Raw genomic sequence first — 20,470 nt, forward strand, 5'->3', positions numbered from 1 at the left:
GATGAGAAGACCTGTTTTGCCCATGTGGTCAGTCCTGACCTTGCTGAGCAGTTGTGCTCCTGCTGGGATGTATGTCCAGCTGGGATAGATGTTTAGTCCAAGGAGCATTGAGGTCACTTATATGTCTCCACGCCAGCCCTGCTCTACTCATGTGTCAGGGAAGAAATCTGCCCTTCAGGGCTTCCCTGCTGTGATGCCATTCTGTGCTGCTGCCAATGTGGAGCTATCCCTTGAAGGCACAAGAATGTGTCCCTCAATATTTGTCTGAAAAGCACGGATACTTCCTTTCCTTTTTAGATCTGTGTCAGTGAAAAGGAATGCCTATGAGCTTAGTGATTGTAAACCCAGTGTGAATGAGATGTAAATAATGCAAGCCCTCATGTTAAAATTACCTGGTTTTTTGCACCCTTTGCCTTGCTGGTCTATAGGTAATATTTCTTAGTGGTGAGGTGTTGATAGATCTGGTTGGTCTTTTACTGAATAATCCAGAATGGGCAATAGTAATGTGTCAGTTCTTCTCAAAGCTGAAAGAGAATGAAGTTCATGAATTTTTCAGCCTGCTAGTCTTATTAGTCAAATAAATATCAGTGGTCCTGAACCCCACAGACTTTGGCATCCACAGGAGCCTGCTCTGGCTTTCTTCTGAGTGCAGTTTTTAAGCTGTCTCCAGGGAGATGTTTAATCTTGGCAAGTAAAGTGACTGAAAATCCAGTAAGTGATCTTTATGAGCATCATTTAAATTCTCTGTATTGTATTTGAATACCAATCCTTGGCTAGGCTTGTGCTGTTCTTTCTACTTCCTAGTTCTTAGCTAGTGCATTCATAGTTTCATGTTGCTCTGCCCCCTTTCAACTGCTTTGGCTAGAGGCTCAAAGCTGAAGCAATGAAGACCCCAATCACAGCTACTCAACTGCTGCTCTGCTGGAAGAGGTCAGTGTAAACAATAGGGTCAGAACAACATGTTCATTACCTGTGGGAATCCAGGGCTTCCCTCTGGCTGCCCTGGAGGGCCTGGGACCCTGGCAGGGGGTCGGGAACCCCCCTGTACAGAGCCCCGAGAGACACTGTCTCTGATCTCTGTCCATGGAAAAGTGTTTTCAATCTTACAGGATTGAATCTTACAATCTTACAAGCTCTGAGTGTTTGATATGAGTAATAAGTAAGTGTGGCACAGGTGCAAAAGTAAAAATTTTAGGTTTCTAGATTAGGGGTTCAGAGGGGACAAGATGGAGGAAATTGGGTGTGTCTTGTCCTTTTCTTCCTTCTTCATGCCCTCCATGTTTCACTGTAGTGTTGGCATTTTTCTATTGGTTTAGGCTGGGGACACGCTGTTCAACGTAGATGATAGATATTGGCACATTATTGTAAATATAGCACACGTAGTTTCTGGTATATAATGTTTGTACCATCCCACTGAGGGGCAGAGCCCCACACACTGCCCTGCAGGACAGACCTGCGGCAGGGCAGCAGAACATGTTAGAGATAAGCAAGAATAAACAACCTTGAAAACAGCACAGACGAATTATGGCTTCTTCTTTGGTAACGGGGCAGAAAGACAGAGACTTTCTAGAATCTCGGAATCATCAATACCCACAGATTCCGACAATTACCCTTACTGCAGAAATAAGAGATCTCCTAGGAGAGCCAATTCTGTGCACACACAGAATTGAGTTTTGATTACTTAGTCAAGGATAATCTGAAGTGAAGAGAGAGAAGATGGAGTTTCAGGCCAGTCGTAGTTCACCTTCTCTCAGGCCAGTAGGGTTGCCAGTTAAGAGAGGTATCTTTATTTATATTTCCACAACCTTATGAATGAAATGTAAGTATTCACCCTAAGGATAAGCTTAAAAATCCTCAAAGGATTAGGCTTATGATTAATTCATTTGTAGGTAAAATAATGTTGGCTTTTAGGATTTCTTTTGGTCTTGGTGGTGTATGGTTCAGCTAAAACAGAAACATTGTGCTGTTTCCTATGGGTCTTCGCCACTTAGTAAAGTGTCATCTAATGATGCTTGTCCTTTCTTAATATCATGCTCTTCTTTTGATGCTGCTTTATAAGATGTCTAATGTTGGATTCCACTCCATTGCCATGGATAAGTTGTATTCAACCAGACAAAAGAAACACAGAAAGAATCTCTTAGACCTGGGATTTAATCTGCTGATTTGCTGTACCAGCGTATCTTGAAAAAACATGCTCTCATTCATACATTCACATACATATTCCCAAACCCTTCCCAATCTATGACCCTGTTTTTGAAATGCCATTTCTAGCCTTAATTGTAGTTTTTAAGAGAGATAGTGTCTTTGTGACATTGCTCCAGCAATGTCTGATGAAAGACACTTGCTAGGTAAGGGTTCATTTCAGCTTGCTGCAGTGTTTCAACCTTGCATTGCGTCTGAAGCTCAAGTACCTGTGTGCAGTGGGGAGGGGTTTCCTCCCTGTTAGTTATTCTGGGGTTTGGTTCATCAGACTGTGATAAGAACGTGAACTTCCAGGAAATTCTTTTTCTTTCTGAGGGAGAGATTTTGGAAATTAGTACTCAGCCGAGTACCCTCTATTTCATTATTTCAATGTGTAGATTTAACCAGATTTAGTCATTAGATGTGACTGCAGTGGAAGAGAGTGTCATTTTTGGAGAACCATTCTAGAGATGGAAAGGGGAAACATGCTTCTCTTCACAAACCCTCTTTTTAAAAAAGAAACACTTTCCTGTTACCAAATGCAAACAAGTTAGGTACCACCATCTGCTGTCAGTGTAGTAGATCCCGTATTAAGGAATGCCTGTGTGGCCATTCCATCAAATAAGAAATTACTAATATATTTAGTGTAATTGAACATTTGTGGTAATGTGTTTTGCTGATAATTCATACTGACAGTAAGCTCTGAAAATATCAACCTGAATATTTTCTGACAAAACTTGCCATGTGGCAAAGCATATATTTGTCTGTAGTCATTTAAAAATTGATGTGGTGTCCTTGAGTGGTTTCCTGAAGCATAGTGCTGATTTATGAGCCAGTCATCTAAAGAAAAAATAGATGCATCTCTTGTGAAATGAGTGTTGAATACCTTCCATATACTTATATTTCTGTGTATATATTTTTAATGTGTATTGAGCCTCCAAGGTTGTCTTTGACTCCTTTCATTATTTTTTTTTTCTTAATCTAAAAGAATATAGAATACAGCTGGTTTCCACGCATCCCTCACTTTTTTCCTTTCAAGTGGCTTTTAGAGTTTAGTTTTCAAGGTAATTCTGTATATGAGTAATCTTGAGGTAGACTACAGAATCACAGAGTGGTTGGGGTTGGAAGGGACCTCTGGAGATCATCCAGTTCAACACCCATTTTAAGGCGGGGTGACACAGGAACACATCCAGGTGTTTTGAATGTCTCCAGAGAGGGAGACTCCACAATCTCCCTGGGCAGCCTGTTCCAGTGTTCTGCCACCCTCAATGTAAAAAAGTTCTTCCTCGTGTTGAGGTGGAACATCTGTTTCGGTTTTTGGCCATTACTTCTCATATTGTCACTGGGCACCACTGAAAAGACTCTGACAACCATCCTCTTGGCACCTGCCTCTGAGATATTTACATGCATTAATGAGATCCCCTCTCAGTCTTCTCTTCCCTAGACTAAACAGGCCCAGCTCCCTCAGTCTCTCCTCATAAGAGAGATGCTCCAGACCTCTAATTATCTTTATGACCCTCCACTGGACCTTCTCCAGGAGCTGCTTGTCTCTCTTGTACTGAGGAGCCCAGAAGTGGACGCAGCACTCCAGATGTGTCCTCACCAGGGATGAGTAGAGATTCATAGAGATTGATAGAGGGATGATGATACCAAACAATGCATAAAACAAAAAAAGTCCACCATGACCAAAAGAAAACTCCAAGAAATGATTCACCCTGTCAATTCAAATTCTTTCCATGTGGAAGCTCAAATAAAAAGTATTCAAATCCTGACTAGAGCTTTCATTTTGCCTGATTATTTCAGTTGCTACAAATCAGTTGCGCTTTATTTATACTTCTGTGTCATCCTATCAGTTGGGTTCCCTCTTGCCTGAGAGAACACACTTAAATCTAAGCTTAAATCTGTTCCTTTCTTTCTGAAACAATAAATTTTGAAATTATTTTATAAAGTGTGCTGAAACTTTTAGTTTAATCAGTTTGCCTTTTTTTTAAAACAGAATTTTATTTTCTGAGCAAACCAATGAAATTTATTTGCATTTGCTAGCAAATGCAGCAGCCAGTTGTAATTTCTGTGTTTCTGTGTACATTTCCAAACAAGCTAGAGAAACAACCTTTGAACAAAAGTTAGTAGAATTGTCAGGCAGAAAATTTGAACTGATTCACAAGCAGCTCTTTTTTACTTTCTTTTTTTATTTTTTTTTCTTTGCACAAATGTGGATTTACTACTATGTGCATTTAAGTCTTACCTGTCAGACAGGACATTTCTAGATGCAAAAGTGAAATCAATTCTTTCTTAAATAGACAAATAGGAATAAAGTAGTGTTATTGATATCTAAGGGAAATATTCAGCAATGAATGCTATAAAACAATACTGAAGCTGCTTCCATGGTCAGTGGAGAGCTCACTTTTTCCCAAACAGTCCACTGGACTTCTTCCTGCAGAATCCCAGCCTTTGTGGAGAGAAACTCCTTAATCTTCTGTTGAAGTGGCAGGGACTTTGTGCTTTGGAAATATACTTGATCAAAGAAGATTGCTTAGACTGTTAAAGCTGTTAAATATCTTCAGTCAACTTGTGTTTTGAAGCTCTGGATTCATCAAAACAATATGCTTTTCAGTTCAATGTTATCAGTTTCTGGACATTATCTCTTCTTCCTCTACCCACAGTCTGAATTCCAGATATTTTGAAAGCTTCTTGGTGATGAAAGTACCTGCTCTTGCATTGTCTTTTTTCAGTATGGTGTTATACAAGTACTTTGCTGCACTCCATCACTGGGCATGAGACATCTGTTAGTTTAATTGACATTGGCTAAGTTGGCTAGCTTTAAACATTATTTTGTCTATACTTGCAGGAAATTACCTTCTTTGAAGTTGGTTTGCCATACTGCTTCTAAATCTGGGAAAACACTATTTTGCTCTTTTGCAGTTTGATTAAAATTTATGAAAATTTTAGAACTGTAAGACCGTTCAGAACATTGAGGGGGGGGGGGGGGGAAGCAGAACAACCAAAACAGGAGGAATCTGTAATGAAAAGTTTTTGACTTAGTGTGTTAATGAACTGAAAATACATGCTGTTTGTACTTTGACCGAGAACTTGTATCTGATAAAGGCTGTTATTTAAGAGAGGGTGATGGCTTTAGAAGAGAGCCTTCCAGATTGTGGAAAGAAGGTTTCAAGAATATGATTGCCTTCTATGGTCAGACATCATTTGTTTCATGCATGAACTCCACCTATTACCTCACTCTAGCTGGATCTAGAGCTTGCACAGAAAACCATCTAGTAAAATAATAGGTCCCAACTGGTTTTGCCACATCAGTTTTCTGGACCACCTAGGCAACAAACACATGTTTGCAGCTAGGAGGGAAAAATCCTGTATCATCTTGTATTTAAATTGGATTGCCTTACTGTGGAACCACACCTAAAGCCACAGCAAGGGCAACGTGAGGATGGCTGCTCTGACATCTAATTTCAAAGAGTTGTCAGCATCAACAACGTTCATACTTGTGTTCATCAACAAAGGACCATTATTCAGGACTGGGAGGGGCTTGAAAGCCGGAGTGTCTGCTCATGTAGCCTGTCTGATGTTTGACCTATTCATTCTCTGCTTAGTTCAAGAACACTGAGCTCTTCTATACTTCAGAAGTGCTACTGGCAGCATTATAGTGGATAAAGGTGTATGTGGTATTTTGTTTGTATTGCATTTGTTTTCTCAAACATATGTAAAAACATGACTCATACAGCGGGACACTGTTATTGATGTACAAACATTGTTTTTCAAAACTGAAGCTGTACTTGCAGCTTTAACACTTTTTTTGTACATCCACATACTCACTCAAGAGAATTTTGTTGCTTTTATCCATTGACTCTGTCCCAGTTAGAGCAATTAAAGTCATAAATGTAAGCTTAAAAGCTTGTCTGTACTTAAGTATTTAATTCAACTGTGACCCAGAATGCTCTTAGAACAGTTCTCGCTTCAGTTAATTGTGACTATTCTCACCTGTGAAAGAAACTTGGTGTAAGATTTCAGCAGCTGGATTTTAACCATAGCAATTTCTCTTGTACAAGTACAAGTTAGAACAGTAACCATGCAATGGAAATCCTGAAAATCTGCTCTTCAGGCACTGAGCATTTAATTTGCTTGCTAAACTGTCACTTCCCTTTATTTTGCAGTATCCATTCAACCATAATTTTTTCTTCTGAGTATTCTTTATTGTAGCAATTTGCTGTTGAATGTATACTGTTACCTTTTTGTTATTTCTTAAGGGATGGGTTTTCAAATTCGTGGTTTTCAATAGTAGGCATGAGCCTAACAAATAAAACTTCTATTCACTTAAGTAGTATCAGCTAGGTCTATGATTAGTGCTTTAGAAAATCCTCAAAAGAAGCTGTAATAAGAACTATTTCTCAGTATGTCAGAGTTGTTGATTTAAAAATAATTTCCAATTAAGTTTTCATAAAAGTAGTCTTTTCATTAATGTTTATTTGGACTTATGTAATTAGAAAGTTGACGTGATGTTGTTTAGAAAATATGCTGCAGACATGCTGTTCAGAATAGAATTGATCAGCCTGGCTCCTTTTCATGTGCTCTCAGTGTTTCAAAAATCTGTGTCTGTGAGCACTGATGTTTTCACAAACAGTGCTCACAAGGTGCCTCCTGAAGACAGGTCACTTGCCTGATTGAACTTTAAGATTGTTTTTGTCTCTATATGTTCCCTGACCTGCAAAGTTATTTAACTGGAAAACCTGTAGAGAAAAAGATTATGGTATAAACTTTTGCAGCAATTTTTAATAATTGTTAACAAGCCAGACTTTACTCAGGTTTCGACTTCAGGAAGCTGAAGACAAAGAGGTTTTCTACTTTGTTTTCACATGTGGCTCAGCATGGAGAATTTAACTGGTAGTGAAGCTTTGGTACTTAAAAGATGATGTGGTGCTTTTTGTAGCTATAGTGGTGTGGAGACTGAGTAGAAGACCAAAGATTGTGCTTGTGTGTACAAAGGGGCCTCCTACAATGCTCTGTACAACAAAGGCATACAGACAACTCTCCCTCTCTTCTCCACTCTCATCAGACCCCATCTAGACTACCGTGTTCAATTTTGGGATCCCCAACATAATGAGGACATGGACCTGTTGGATTAAATCCAACCAAAAAGGATCCTTCAGGATAGCTAGAGAGGGACTTTTAATGAGGGTGTATAGTGATAAGACATGGGGGAATGGTTTAAAACTGTCAGAGAGTGTGTTTAGATGAGATATAAGGAAGAAATCCTTCACTTGAAGAGAGAAGCACTGGAACAGAGAAGCTGTGGATGCCCCATCCCTGGAAGTGTTCATGGCTGGGTTGGATGAGGCTTTTAGCAACCTGGTCTAGTGCAAATTGCTCCTGAAGTAAAGGGGAGTTGGAACTGAATGATCTTTAAAGTTATTCTCTCTGTTTGATAACTTAAAAATAGGAACCATTATCTCTCTAGTCCCTAAATATGACCATCACTATTTAGATGTGAGCAGCAAAACAAAGGAAAAATTAGGGTTACTGTGTTCTTATGACAATATTTAGCTAGGTTAAATTTATCCAGTTTATCCTTGGCAAGGATAAACTGTCTGTTGAAATCAGTGCTTATTCATTTTTGTCTAGGGGGAAGACCACAGGACAAAAGGCAGACACATCCTCCATCTACTGAAAGTTTCATCTTGCTACCCTATTTTGAAATATGTCACAAAATATGCCCAATAGGATTGAAATATATTCTGCAGTGCCAGCTGCCAAACCAAACCAAGTGGTTCCTCAGTGTTTCATTTAAGTATTTGTGTGTTTTTTTTGAAATTCAAGAAAACCTGAGTCAAATCAAGGGATTATAGAAGCTGAAAATTTTGATTTATTGGAAAATATGTAACTGGGGAGTGACACTGGCCATTTGTTAGGAGCTGGAAGACTCCCGCTGAGTTGCTGACAGCAGTTACTGATACCTTTGACAATTAAGTACTGCTCCTGAAGACTATGTAATGCATTTGCATGTTGTATTCTTGAGGTGTTGTGGGGCAATGATCTACTTGTGTGCACTATGTAAGTTATTCTCAGAGAAGAGTTGAGGTGGGAAGGGCCCTCTGGAGATCATCTCACCTTGTTCAAAGGACAATCAACTACAGCAGGTTGCTCAGGGCTTTGTCAAGTTGGGGTTTGAACCAGTCTGTGCATGGAGACTCCACAGCCTCTTGTAGGTGTATTATCAAGTAACCACAAAGATGCATAGCAGTAGGTTTCAGGATGCTAAAAACACATGCATCTCCTGAATATTTATAGCTGCCCCTCTGCCTACTTCACTCACTGCTTTTTTCCAGGTGCCCATCTCGAGCCTCTCAACTGGCTCCCCAGACCATCTGGGCTGACCTAAACCCCAAATGCTGCCATTACATCCGGCATGTGTACTCATGCTTTCCTCAAAAAGAGGTAGATGGAAGCAGACAGATACCTGGCTCCACCTCCCAGCTACTTTGATGCAACTTTCAGCTTCTACAGTTAAAGAATGTTTCTGCCATTAATTAATGTGCTTGTCTTGGTCTCAGACAGTGTCACCAAAGACAAACCTTTGGTATGTGATTAAATTTGGGAGGAGACTACCGTATCCCTGGTGTGAAAGCAAAGGAGTGTAGATATCATTTCTGCATATTTACTTCTTTCCCTCTTTTGCCCTGAAGATATGAAACAAGGAGGCAGTAGGCTTTGTCGTTTTAAAGTGCCCCTCTAGGGTTTAGGTTATTGTCAGTCTCTGAAAACAGTTTGCAAGCAGCAGCTTTAGATCCCTTATGGTGGCAATGAGAACTTCTCATGACCATTTCTGCAGTGATTTGAAACAGTCAGGTGGAAACACACTTTTTTTTTTTTCTGTATGCATGTAAAGGATCTGGATTTTTTTGTTATGTTAATAGACATTACTTTTTTAAATTCCTTTTTTTTGTATAGTGAAGACATGTGAGCACTAAGAAGTGCTAAGAAGATAAATGTAATGATGCAGAAGCCAGAAAATCATAGGGCTGCTGCTGGCTGTCACTCAGATGATTTTGTGTGACTTAAAATTATAGTGGTGTATATTGAGTGGCAGGAGTGAGTCACCGGAATGGCGATGACTCAAGTTGTTGCTATGAATTCTCTGAGGAATGTTAAATGATGGGCTCCCACAGTGGCAGTGCTTAAGCCTCTAGGTGACAAGAAAGGAGTTTAAATATAAGCAGTAAGACAAAATTAAATTTAAAATTACATTGTGATACACTGAAAACAATAAGACCTTTGCCATTTGTCCAGTTTCATTGCCTTGGAACATCATCTAGGAATGTTACTATATCTTCTCATGTAATGCTTTCAGTAAGGATAAGGAGAGTGATGTTTAATGCAGTACTTTTGATTGTAGTTAGTTGTTTATATAAATGATTTAACTATCTTTGAACATCAACCTTTCCACAATGAAGACTTTTATGAGTATACTGAAAAACTAGCCTGAAACTCAGGTTACTGAGGGCATGAAATGAGAGCTGCTCAGTGGAGCACCATGGTTCCTGCACCTAAAAATCCTTTTATGTTTTGGGAGCTGAGGATCTGAGCATTATCCATGGTACTATCATACTTTCAAGTAACTACAATTCAGAGCAGAAATACAGCTGGAAAGTCTACAAACCTGTTGAGTTCTTGCAGTATTTTATTTATCATGGACAGGGGAATCAGTTGTTTAAGTAAAGGAAAGGTGAGGGTATGAAAGGAAAAAAAGCCAGCCCTTCTGACACAGCATTTTTAATGGAATACCAGAAGGCAATTTGGACTAGTGTACAAAAGCAAAGTTGCAGAAAGCTGTAAACTGGTGACCCAGAATGAAAAGAAAGTGAAATCCCCACCTACTCCAGCTTTTATTATTGCTGGTCTAAAATAATAATCCTCACAAAATTACCTTTCTTATGTTCTGTTGACATTTCTGAACAGGTGAACCGGTTTGTTCAGCAGTCAGCTGTATGGCATGCAGGTTCAGGGTCCATTCATGTGGTATTGTGGGAGCCTTCATTCCTGGATTTTCTGAAACAGGATTATGTAGAAAAATTATTTGCTTGTCTTCAGGGTGGTGGTGATGTGTGACAGTCCTAGGATGCTGCAGCTTCACAGAGGTCTTCAAGTTGTAGACATAATGTTGTAATATATTTAGCTCCAAGTGCAGATTTTTTCCACAGAAAACTATGTAAGAGGAAGATATCTATTCCAGATGGAAAATCTGTGGTGTTGAGAACAAAGGTAACAGTCTTTAAAGAAAACAATTTTACTGCTTTTATAAAGTTAATGGCTGTCAAGTGATTACTCTCAGTGATCTTAGAGCCTTTCAAGACCACAGTGTTAATACAGCTACATAAATTGCCCTTGTGAGTTTACTTTTGCAGTACTTGCATATACGAACACTCTTTTTTTCCAAAGATCACATGATTCCCTACTGTTCTTACCTATTCCGTTGCTGTGGTCTTTCCGTCAAGTCCACTTTGTTTGTTTGCTTTCCCTCCAAATCTCCTGTGAATGTAGAATACCAGCTCCCTTTTATCTGCCCAAAAACAAGTCTTATGACCAGGGCAGGTAAAAACGTGCCTTCTCAAAAAGATAGGCACTGGTCTTTAGGTAGTGTCAGAGTCCTGGTGCCCATGGTATTAGTGTTGGTTTGTCTTTGAAAAAGCTCAGAGTTTGAAGCTCTGTTGTAGTTGTGCACTCCAGAGTTTCATCAGAATTTTATTGGTGACTTTCTTATGTCAAGGATTTGACTGACTATGCAATGCAGTTTCTGGAATAATATGTATATTCTTCTGGAGAAGAGAGATTCTGGTTGAGCTGTGGCAGAATAGGTTTTGACTTATCTAACCAAGCATTCTGTTTTTTACCTGCCTAGTAAATGTTGAGTTTTTTGTGGAATTGGGGTTTCTTTAATCCTTCTGTTATGCATCTCTCAAACTATGCAGCATGGGGAGAGAGATGCTTCACAGATGTCTTTTGGCCTTGGCTCTAACATTTCACCATGTCTCTGTTTAAATAATTCCTATAGCCAGAGGAACTCTCTGTTGACCAATCCAAGACACTTACTGTTATTACTGATGTTTTGGCTCTCCACTGAATGGTGTGCAAGCCAGAACTAGGTGTTTCCCAGCTACCTTTCAAGACACTTAGGCTCCACAGCAGATTTAACCTTCTCACATAAGAGGTAGCCTGATTAGGAGCTTCATGAAGAAATTGGCAATCAAAACACTTTAGAAACTTTTCAGCCTTGACTACTCCTACTCTTTAGCTATTCTTAGTGCACTCTCTATTGCCGTCAAGAATCTAGCTCAAAGCTCTGAGATTCTTCTCACTTCATCAGTATCGTAAGACTCCTTTTTTGTGTCTTTATTTTTAGGCATACAGTTCCTGGCAATTAATGTGCAACCTCTTTTCCTGGGGAGGAATGTGTTTGTTAAGTACTGTGAAAACAGACCGTGTTTTGCGGATGTTCAAGGGTAGAAATTAACTTTTTCTTACATTCTTATTCTGCATTGTGGGCAGATGTTGAGAGTGCAGCTGATTCTGCTTCAGTTCTTTCAATAGCATCATCCACACTCCTAAAATTCTGTCCTGTACTTGCTTAAATGTTTTAATGGCCTGGAGCTTAATCTGATACAATGACTAGGAAGCCTATTCTGAAGTAATGAAATATTCATCAATGGACATTTGAATAAATGCAGTAGATTGCAGAGTCAGTAACATGCTGTTTAAGGAAATGAACTTTGCTCATTTCATAAATGCTGTTTGTTTTTTGTTATAACTCGTGATTACACTCATGTAAAGTACTAACACAGAGTGATCCTGTGTAGGACAGAAAAAGAACTGCATGTATGAGCAGAAGATGAAAGAAGAAGAGAGTTGAACAAGGGAACCCCAGGAAACTTGATCCTGCCTGAATAAAAGAAGTGCTGCTGGCTGCCAAGTTCTCTTTCCTCAGCATCCAGAGAAGGTCTGAAGAGAGTACAATGACATTTATTATTGGTTAGTGTGTGGTCATTACTGAACAAGATATAAAGAGCTTGTGATTTGAATAGTAGCTAGAGAATACCACAGACCCTGAGGAAGGAATCACTTAATGTGCTTGTGTTTTAGTTTTTGCAGCAGCAGAATAGTTTTTGAACTCTTGAGTAGTAATGGTTGCTCAGATAGATGAATCAGGGAGGAGTTTTTGTATGGGGACAGCAAGAGTGGTTGTTCAATGCATCATGTTTGTCAAGGAGCTGACAGATGACAGAGTCCCTCACTCCCTTTTTTCCTTCGTCCTTCTCACTAAGAAACAGTGGTAAAACTATTACATATTAAAGGATCAGTTTAGAAATATATGCTGAGCCCAGTGCCTTTAAAGATTCCTTCTTGACCTTTAGAGGTGCCTTCCAACTCAGACTATTGTGATTCAGTGCTGCTGGGATAGTGCAGAGAAGCAGCCAATCCTTTCAAATGTTCAACCAAAATTTTCACCTATAGAAGACAAAATTTTGCTGTGCCAAGTCCCAGTTAGTGCAAGTTTTCAAGGTATTTATGCTGATGCTCTCCCTGCAGGAGCAAAACAAAGACTGCTAAAATGACTTCTAGATTAAGGGTAGAAGATCATGCATAACTACCAGCAGACCAAGACAGGACACCCCTGAGGCTGCTTTTACTTGAACCAAGGGGGGAACAACCATCTTGGAACTCAAAGTGGAGGAAGAATGCTAAGTGAAAATCACCTACTTTAATTGAAAAGTTAATTAGCAAGAACCAGCAGACTGCCATGATAATGGGGAAGCCATAGAAAAAAATGTTGCTGGAGTTGATTGTATCCCTTTCAATGCAGGATATTTTATGATTCTATTAATTTTGACTTTTTGCAAAGTGTTGCACAGGAAACACCGGGTACAAGCATAACATTTGCTATGATTCTGAGAGTCTAAGTGTGTCCTCCTGGATTGGTGTTTTACCTTGAAGTGTTAGTAAATAGGATTAAAAATAGGAATGAGGAAATGTGGGTGTCATCCATCTGATGCTACAGAGTAAACACATTCTGTGAAAATGAGTTGTCTGGTAGGACAATACCCCAGTTGATGATTAAAATTTTCAGTTGTGTAGGGAGCAGAAGCCTTTCAACTGGATAACCATCATCTGAGACTGTCAGTAGAAAATTAAGGAAATGCAGTGGTGGAAAGAGAGTAGATTCATCCTTTGGATTTATTCAACATACTTCTCTAGTTTTGAGGGATAATTGGAAGTTTGGGATAAGTCTCTGTTCTCCTCAAAGCGTTAAAAGCTTAACTGAGGAGCCCTATCTAGAGCCATAGCCTGCATACTGCATGTAGGTCAGCTCTTTGAAAATCATCTTTGCGTCTGTCTTTAACTGATCTGCTGGGAAGCCATGCGGAAAAACACAGACTGATTACAAAAATGCTAGAATTAAGCTGAGAGGAAAAAAGCCAGACTAACCTGCTGGAGTCCTTTGAAGATCTTACTACAAAGATACAGTGCGTGTGAGTGTGCTTAGCGATTTGTTTCCAGCTGCTAAAATCAAAGGACTCAGTGCTTTGGTATGGAAACCAAATTATCACATCTGTACTGCACAAATATTTGGCATATCATCCACCAGACCCTTCAGAGCTCAAGCCTCTGACTACAGCCAGGCATAAATAACTGTGGGTCAGACTGTTGTTTTTGTTGTCTTTGCTATCATCTTCATTATTATTATAATCATATTTTTAATCCTTCTCACAGGGACTATGACAGTGATAGTTTACTTAAAAACACATCTGAGAGCCTTCCCCCTCCATGTGTGACTCAACAGACAGAGACTTCAGAGAATCGGGAGTGCTTTTGTTGTCTGCTCCCACAGTCACCTCTGCTAGAAAATGTGCATGTAATTGTTACTTAAAATTAATATTCCAGTCATGTTCTTCTCAGAAAATTTTTGTATACTTAAAATTGCTGCGTCTGATCCCACTGGGCAACTTTTATGCCTGGAAGAAATCAGGAAGCAGCATACAGCATGTGCTGGATTTAAAACAAAAGAAAAACCCAACTCAAACCAGAGTGGTTGTTCAAAAACACAGGCCTAGAAAAGGAGACATTCTTTCTCAGCAGACCAGAGAAGTGATGGTCTAATTCCTTGGTGGGATTCCTCAGTTCCAACCAGAAGAAATTGCCTGTAGTGTTATTTTATGTCTTTGCCTGTTCAGTTTATGGCATCTCTCTTGTGGATTTCATGATGCAGCATCCCTCAGGCAAAGTAATACCTGTTAGTCACCACCACCTGAGTGCTCTGTATGTGATTTGGGCATGCAAGCTCAAAAGCTCCAATCAGTCTTCACTGGACAAGACGTTCATCTCTTCACACAACCTTGCCATCAAGAATACAACATTAAAAGTCCAGCTAGATTATCAGTTTTAAAACTGAGCTGTCTTCTGGCTCCTAGCTCTGGTCTAGTCAGGCTTTGATAAAACATTGGGTTTTCTCACTGCACTGAAAAAGCAGGAGGAGATGGCCACTTGCACCTTAAGTTACATTTTGCCTGTGTACAAACACACACAGATGTCTTGTATTCGTGTGTAAAATGACACCTGTCTTGGAAATAACATCTGACTGAGATGTCGAGTGTGTGCAGGCACCTTCATGGTCTAATAGTCTGAGACACATTGGATAGAAATACTTGCCTGCTTTGCTTTATGACATGTAAAATAAGAGTGTGGAATAAATCAACTACTACCAGAAGGCATGGTGCTGGGCCAGCAGGAATATTTTTGGGTTGAATGTAGCTGTCATCGCTGGTTTTCCAAGTGGCACAGCAGCTACTGACCTACCTGTGCTCCAGCCCTGCCTAAGCCACAAGAGCTATTTCATGCAAAATTGCTCTCTAATTAAGTTGCACAGTGGTAGAGCTAGCACAAACTGTACTGAAAAGGGATGCCACTTTCCAGTAGGTACCAGAGGCTCAGCATGTCATTAAGCAAATAGAATAAATGGCTCTTCACAGCTCAGTGCTTACTGCATTTGACCTTGCACTGCCAGCTGTTGTATGTTGGCTAGCAGTACCCTGGCTATACTATCAACAGGACCCTGACAGTGACTCCAGTTACAGTGGGCTAATGACCCAGCTGTATTAAAAAGTGAATTTTGTTTTCAATGGTAGGCTGGGATGCACAGTGATGTTTCATAACCTGGTGCTGCTCTGTCAGGGTATTATTACTTGAAGAATCCTGAGGAGCTGGAAAGAAAAGAAACAATAAATTTGTACATACATGCATCCCTTTGCCTTCACTGTTACTAGCAGATGTTACATAATTTCCAGTAGAAAAATGTACTCTTTATCTGCTGATCTTGACATTCTGAAATGCAGGCTATTACATGTAAATTGAGAGAAGGTTCCATAAGAAATTGTAGATGAAAGATGTCTTAAATCTTCTGCTAAACAAAGTAAAAATTATATTAGGGAGACAGATCATCCAACTGCAGAAACTATTCACCTCAGAGTGAAAGAGAGCGAAAGCCATTAATCTGGTAGACTACATGAATTATCTAGGCTGGTTACAAACCAAAATATATGGTTGGTGGTTTGGAGTTACTTTAGACATCAAAGACAAGGGAAATGGGAAGGACAGAGTAGGGATGAGGACTGAAGTAGGAATGAGGAGGAGCTTCCTCAGAACCAGTGACTACATGAGCATTGCCTTGGTATTCTCTGCACTGTGCTGCCAGCTGCTCTGCTATGTACATAGCCATTCTCAGCTGTTTCCTGTGCACCTAGGAGTTGTTATTTGTGATGAAAACTAAAAGCTTTTGGGGTCTTTCTCTTAGGGTAAAAAATAGTGTGACACTCACAGAAGATGTGGAAATAGATTCAGAAAGATTCATGCAAATACAGAATATGTATATGTGGACAAGTAACGAGTGGCTTGGCATTTTGCTGTGGGAGAAGGTGTAGTGACCATAGAGCTGCTGTACAGGGACCCCCCGGAGAATGATGTCCTCTTTGTTTATACAGGTCAAAGCAACCAGGAGACAAGCATCAGCCTCCACCTTGCAGGAAAAGTCGTGTTAACTTTTACATCTGTATTTCATAATTGTTTCTTAGTAGAACATGACTTTCTTTGCTTCCATTGAAATCCCATTGTTGCTTAGTCTCTATACAGATGACTCATTTTGAAGGGGTGACCATTTGCTGTGGCCTTAGGTGCTTCTCTCTTGTGTGTTTGCTTTGTCATTGTAAATACTTACTGGTAAGTATGTCCTTGTGAAGCCTTCATCTGCTGCAATAATTTTTTGTTCCTTATTTTAACACTTTAGGAAATCCAGTTTCCCTTAAGTAATAAAGTATAAAATATGATTGGTAGCACTAGTCTGGTCTCTTAAAATTACCAGAAATTGCAACTTCTCACACTGCTCCAACCAAAGGTAACAATCCGACTGCACTACATTGGGAGCAGAGGAAACTCTCCTCTTTTTTCACACCATTGTTTCACATCATTGTTTCACATCTACTATTTGTTCAGGGATAGGATTAAGTAATTTCCATCATGTTTTATGGTGCTGGCACACAGGGTGTTACTTTATTCAGCCAGCATGGACCTGGAGCTGAGACACTGCAATCTTCTTTTACATTTTTCATCTTGCCTGTTTACCCGTCCCTGGGGAGATACAAGAAGGCCAATGAATGTTCAAAATTTTCCCATTCCCCTCTCATCCTGTTGCTAGTCAGAATGTGAGAAGAGGTGGATAATCCAACTCTTTCATAGAGCTCAAAGCTGCCCTGCTTTATACAGGTAATAAATAACCTCTGCTGACACAGTCACGACTTTACTCACGACTTTTACTTTAAAGACTGACTTCCTTCTTTAAAATCCCCAAATCACAGCCTACTATCCATCATAACTTCTTGTAGGGAAGCGGAGGGATTTATGACCTAAGTGTTCGTGCCTAGCAAAATCCTTAGGGCTTGCTCAGTCTCAAGGTTTCTCTTCCTTTAGATTTGAAAGGAAGAGGGTGGATGTGAATGTACCTGCAGCAGGTGCAAAGATAGAATCAAGATACTGGCTGCCATCATTATGTTTAGACTGTCAAATAAAATGATGATTGAAAATTAAGATTAAAATTGGAAATCTTCTTTCATATCTAATGAAAATCAGTAATCTTGGCATAACATATGGTGCTGCATTCAACTCCTAGTGCTGTAGGAGTAGTTTGCAGCTGACAGCACATATGTCTGTACAGTATGCTTCAGAATCCCCAAATTTAGATATTTGATTGAATCAGTAATTTTTAAGCTTGAAACGTAAGCATATTCCTCATCCCCTTTCTTCTCCTGCTTCACCCCCTACACCCCCAGAAAGCACCTTGAAAAGTTAAATATTTCTTAATGTTTTGGCATTATCTTCTGTGGTCATTGGGAGCGATCTCTTCTCATTTGGAGTCATCCTTGCTTTCATGCTTCCAGTATTCTTTTGGGAAAAAAAAAAAAAAAAAAGAAAAAAAAAAAGAAAAAGAAAAAAAAAAGGCTTGCATTTCCATGCAAAAGTCTCCAGAGAGTCTCAGGTGCCATCTCAGAGCTCATATATTACCTTCCAGGAATGTTTCCTGTTGCAACTGCCAGAATGGGTTTGAGCATAGAAGGGTGTGAGTTATAAGTACAGTGTGACTTTGTGCATCTTCCCTGACTGACATAGTAAAGCTTTCGGGATCTCTGTGCTTTCCCTTTGCAGAAGATTCATTAATCCTGTTTCCATGTTCATCTCCATATATTCATCATGCATAAACTCTCACTAATTAATCAAAGTGTGCAGAGAATTATGTATAAGAAAGAATACAGAGCTCTCTCATAAACTCATTCTCTCTTACATTGCTTGGATCCGTTCATGGCAAAATGTCAGATTTTTTTTTTTTTCCTTGGGCATTTGATTTTGTTTGTGTTTCATTACCAGAAGAACTTGAAACAAAATTTTGGTAAATCTATATTCTGGCAGTTGGAATCCACAGCAGAAGTCCATGTGTACATAAATTAAAATTAATTTTTAAAAAAGTGGTTTAATGAACACAGAAGTAACACCTCCTTAGTCTGAATCAGAGGCTGGGGATAGCACGCCTTTGCAAATTCATGTACATTAGCCCACTCTTCTTAAAGGCAAAAATCTACTAAGTAGTGGAGAAAAGATAACAGTGCAGCATGAAGTCAAGCTTAGGGATGAGGTTTCATGACTGCTAAGGTGAATTAGATAGAGGGAAATATTTGAAGAATATTTGGCTGTAAATATCTGCATCTTAAAGGAGAGCCTGTATCAAGATAGAAAAGTGCAAACTTGAATACAGTGCAAAAGTACAACCTAGGTGCACTTTCTACTTTATGCATTTTGATACTTAAAAACAGATTTTCTCCTTGAATATGCAATCAGACTGCAGGAAGTTGGGATTCATTTGCTGTATTCATTTGCCTGCAGCCATCCTTTGCAGAGCTGTGGCACACAAGCAGTGTGCAGTTGTGTACCAGCATGTGAGATGGCCCCCTTTCAACATGTTTTTTCCCAACTGAGGGCTCTTTGGCTCCCATCACCCTGCCCTGTGTACTTAACTTCCCTTTACTTACAGTCTCTCACTGACCTGCAAGCTATTCTCAGTGTCCCCACATGTATCCAGCTTAAAATCATCTACACTGGATCTACAAGCCTTTCGGCAGAGCTGCTTTTACCCTACTTCATAAATGGATTCTGTCTCTCAGCTCTTCTTCCTTAAAGAGGGATCCTGGGCTGTGAAAGCTAAAGCACAGCTTGCAGCACTGGCTGCAGAGTTCATTGTTAATTCTCAGTGTGCATCCACACCTATCCACACTTTTCCCATCAATGAGGTCATCCCCTGGGCTCTCATGTTCTCTGCTTTTTCTTTCAAAGCTCTGTAGTCATTCTTGTTCTAGTTAGTCACACTAGATGCATACCGAAAAAAGAGATAAAAATCTATTTCAGAAACTGTGTTTCCTTGATATTTCACAAAGTCACAATATCTATTCTATGACTTTTCTTAGAAGACCAAACAGACTATACTAATAGTTCTAATTATTTCAAGTAAATTACTTGAAGTATGATTTTGCATCATTGATTATTGGCTTGAGTAACCTGGATGTTCTGGATATTTAAGTTTTATTTTCCAGCAGAGCTATCTACATATATGCACTTTTTTTGAGAAAAAAAATTTGTATCTGTTAAACTGTACGGGCTGCTATCAGTCAGAAAAGATTTGGGGAAACAAGGTTGAATCTGGAATGGAACATGTAAAAAATCATTATGAAAACAGGAGCTAGAACACTTTGATGGTATTCATGAACTCTTTCATTCATTTTTCATGAGCAGTGACAGAAGCAATGTTTTCTTAGCCAGAATGTTCGCAGAATTCCACCTTCTCTGGTAATTCTTCAATAATCTTTTCAATATTATAGCAATTTATAATATAAACAAATCTTTAGACTTTCCATCTGGTTTTATAAAATGTTGCAGCAGCAAAGCAGAGAAATACCACAAAAATTAAATCACATAGGTAAGAAGCTTTTGCACAATGTGTATGGTGAAAGTTGTTTGCTCAGGATATTGGATAAACTTAAGCAAATTAGGAAATATCACTGTAAAGTGAAAAGAACTTCTTGGCAATATCTCTGTGGTTTAGTTTATGCTGTGTTAATTTTTGGATCTTAATATTTCAATCTTCCATTACTCTACCCCTGAGAGTTAATGTTTTTGCTACCTGCGATAAAAATTACTTTCTCCTCATAATGTCATGGTCTGAGAGAGCTGGCTGCTATAATCTTTCTTCCTTTCAGCATTCATCTGCTCATCTCGGATTCTCATCCTGATCCACCATATCAGGGTCTTAGTACAGTCCAGGAACATATGGTGTATCATGAAGAAAACGTTTATATTCCTGGTGCAATCTCCATCAAAGGTGATTAAAAACTAAATAAAGCTCAGATGATATTTAATAACCAAGGTGTTTTACCTTTTCCATATCATTTTCTTGGCAGCTTTTAGGAGTGTGTGTATGTGCTGCCCTCTAGCAGGACATCCTCTTGGATAGCTGTTGTTTCTGTCACTTAATTTTGTATCTGTTGCCACTGTTGCTTGCGAAATACTGATGGTCTCAAACTCCTCATTAGCATGTTGTTTTTTGATGGGTGTTACACACAGATGAGTAGTTTAGAGGACATTTCCAGGCACCCCTTGTCCCAGAGTTGGGCAGTTCTGTCTGGATGTCATGACAATT

The 20,470-nt window shown here is 39.4% G+C and overlaps 1 protein-coding gene and 1 long non-coding RNA gene across 12 annotated transcripts in view; both read left to right on the forward strand.

The window, feature by feature from the left end:
• Nucleotides 1-20,470, forward strand: part of PHACTR1 (phosphatase and actin regulator 1) — a 298,139-nt gene that overhangs the window by 32,181 nt on the left and 245,488 nt on the right. The gene's annotated exons all lie outside the window — the stretch shown is intronic.
• The window catches only part of LOC140682325 (uncharacterized), a 57,076-nt gene that overhangs the window by 15,662 nt on the left and 20,944 nt on the right, over nucleotides 1-20,470 (forward strand). Inside the window, exon 2 of the long non-coding RNA XR_012053908.1 lies at nucleotides 1-20,470. This exon is cut by the window's right edge and continues 20,944 nt beyond it. This is a non-coding gene — a long non-coding RNA (uncharacterized lncRNA).

Source organism: Taeniopygia guttata, chromosome 2 (assembly GCF_048771995.1).
Source record: "Taeniopygia guttata chromosome 2, bTaeGut7.mat, whole genome shotgun sequence".
Taxonomy (NCBI): domain Eukaryota; kingdom Metazoa; phylum Chordata; class Aves; order Passeriformes; family Estrildidae; genus Taeniopygia; species Taeniopygia guttata.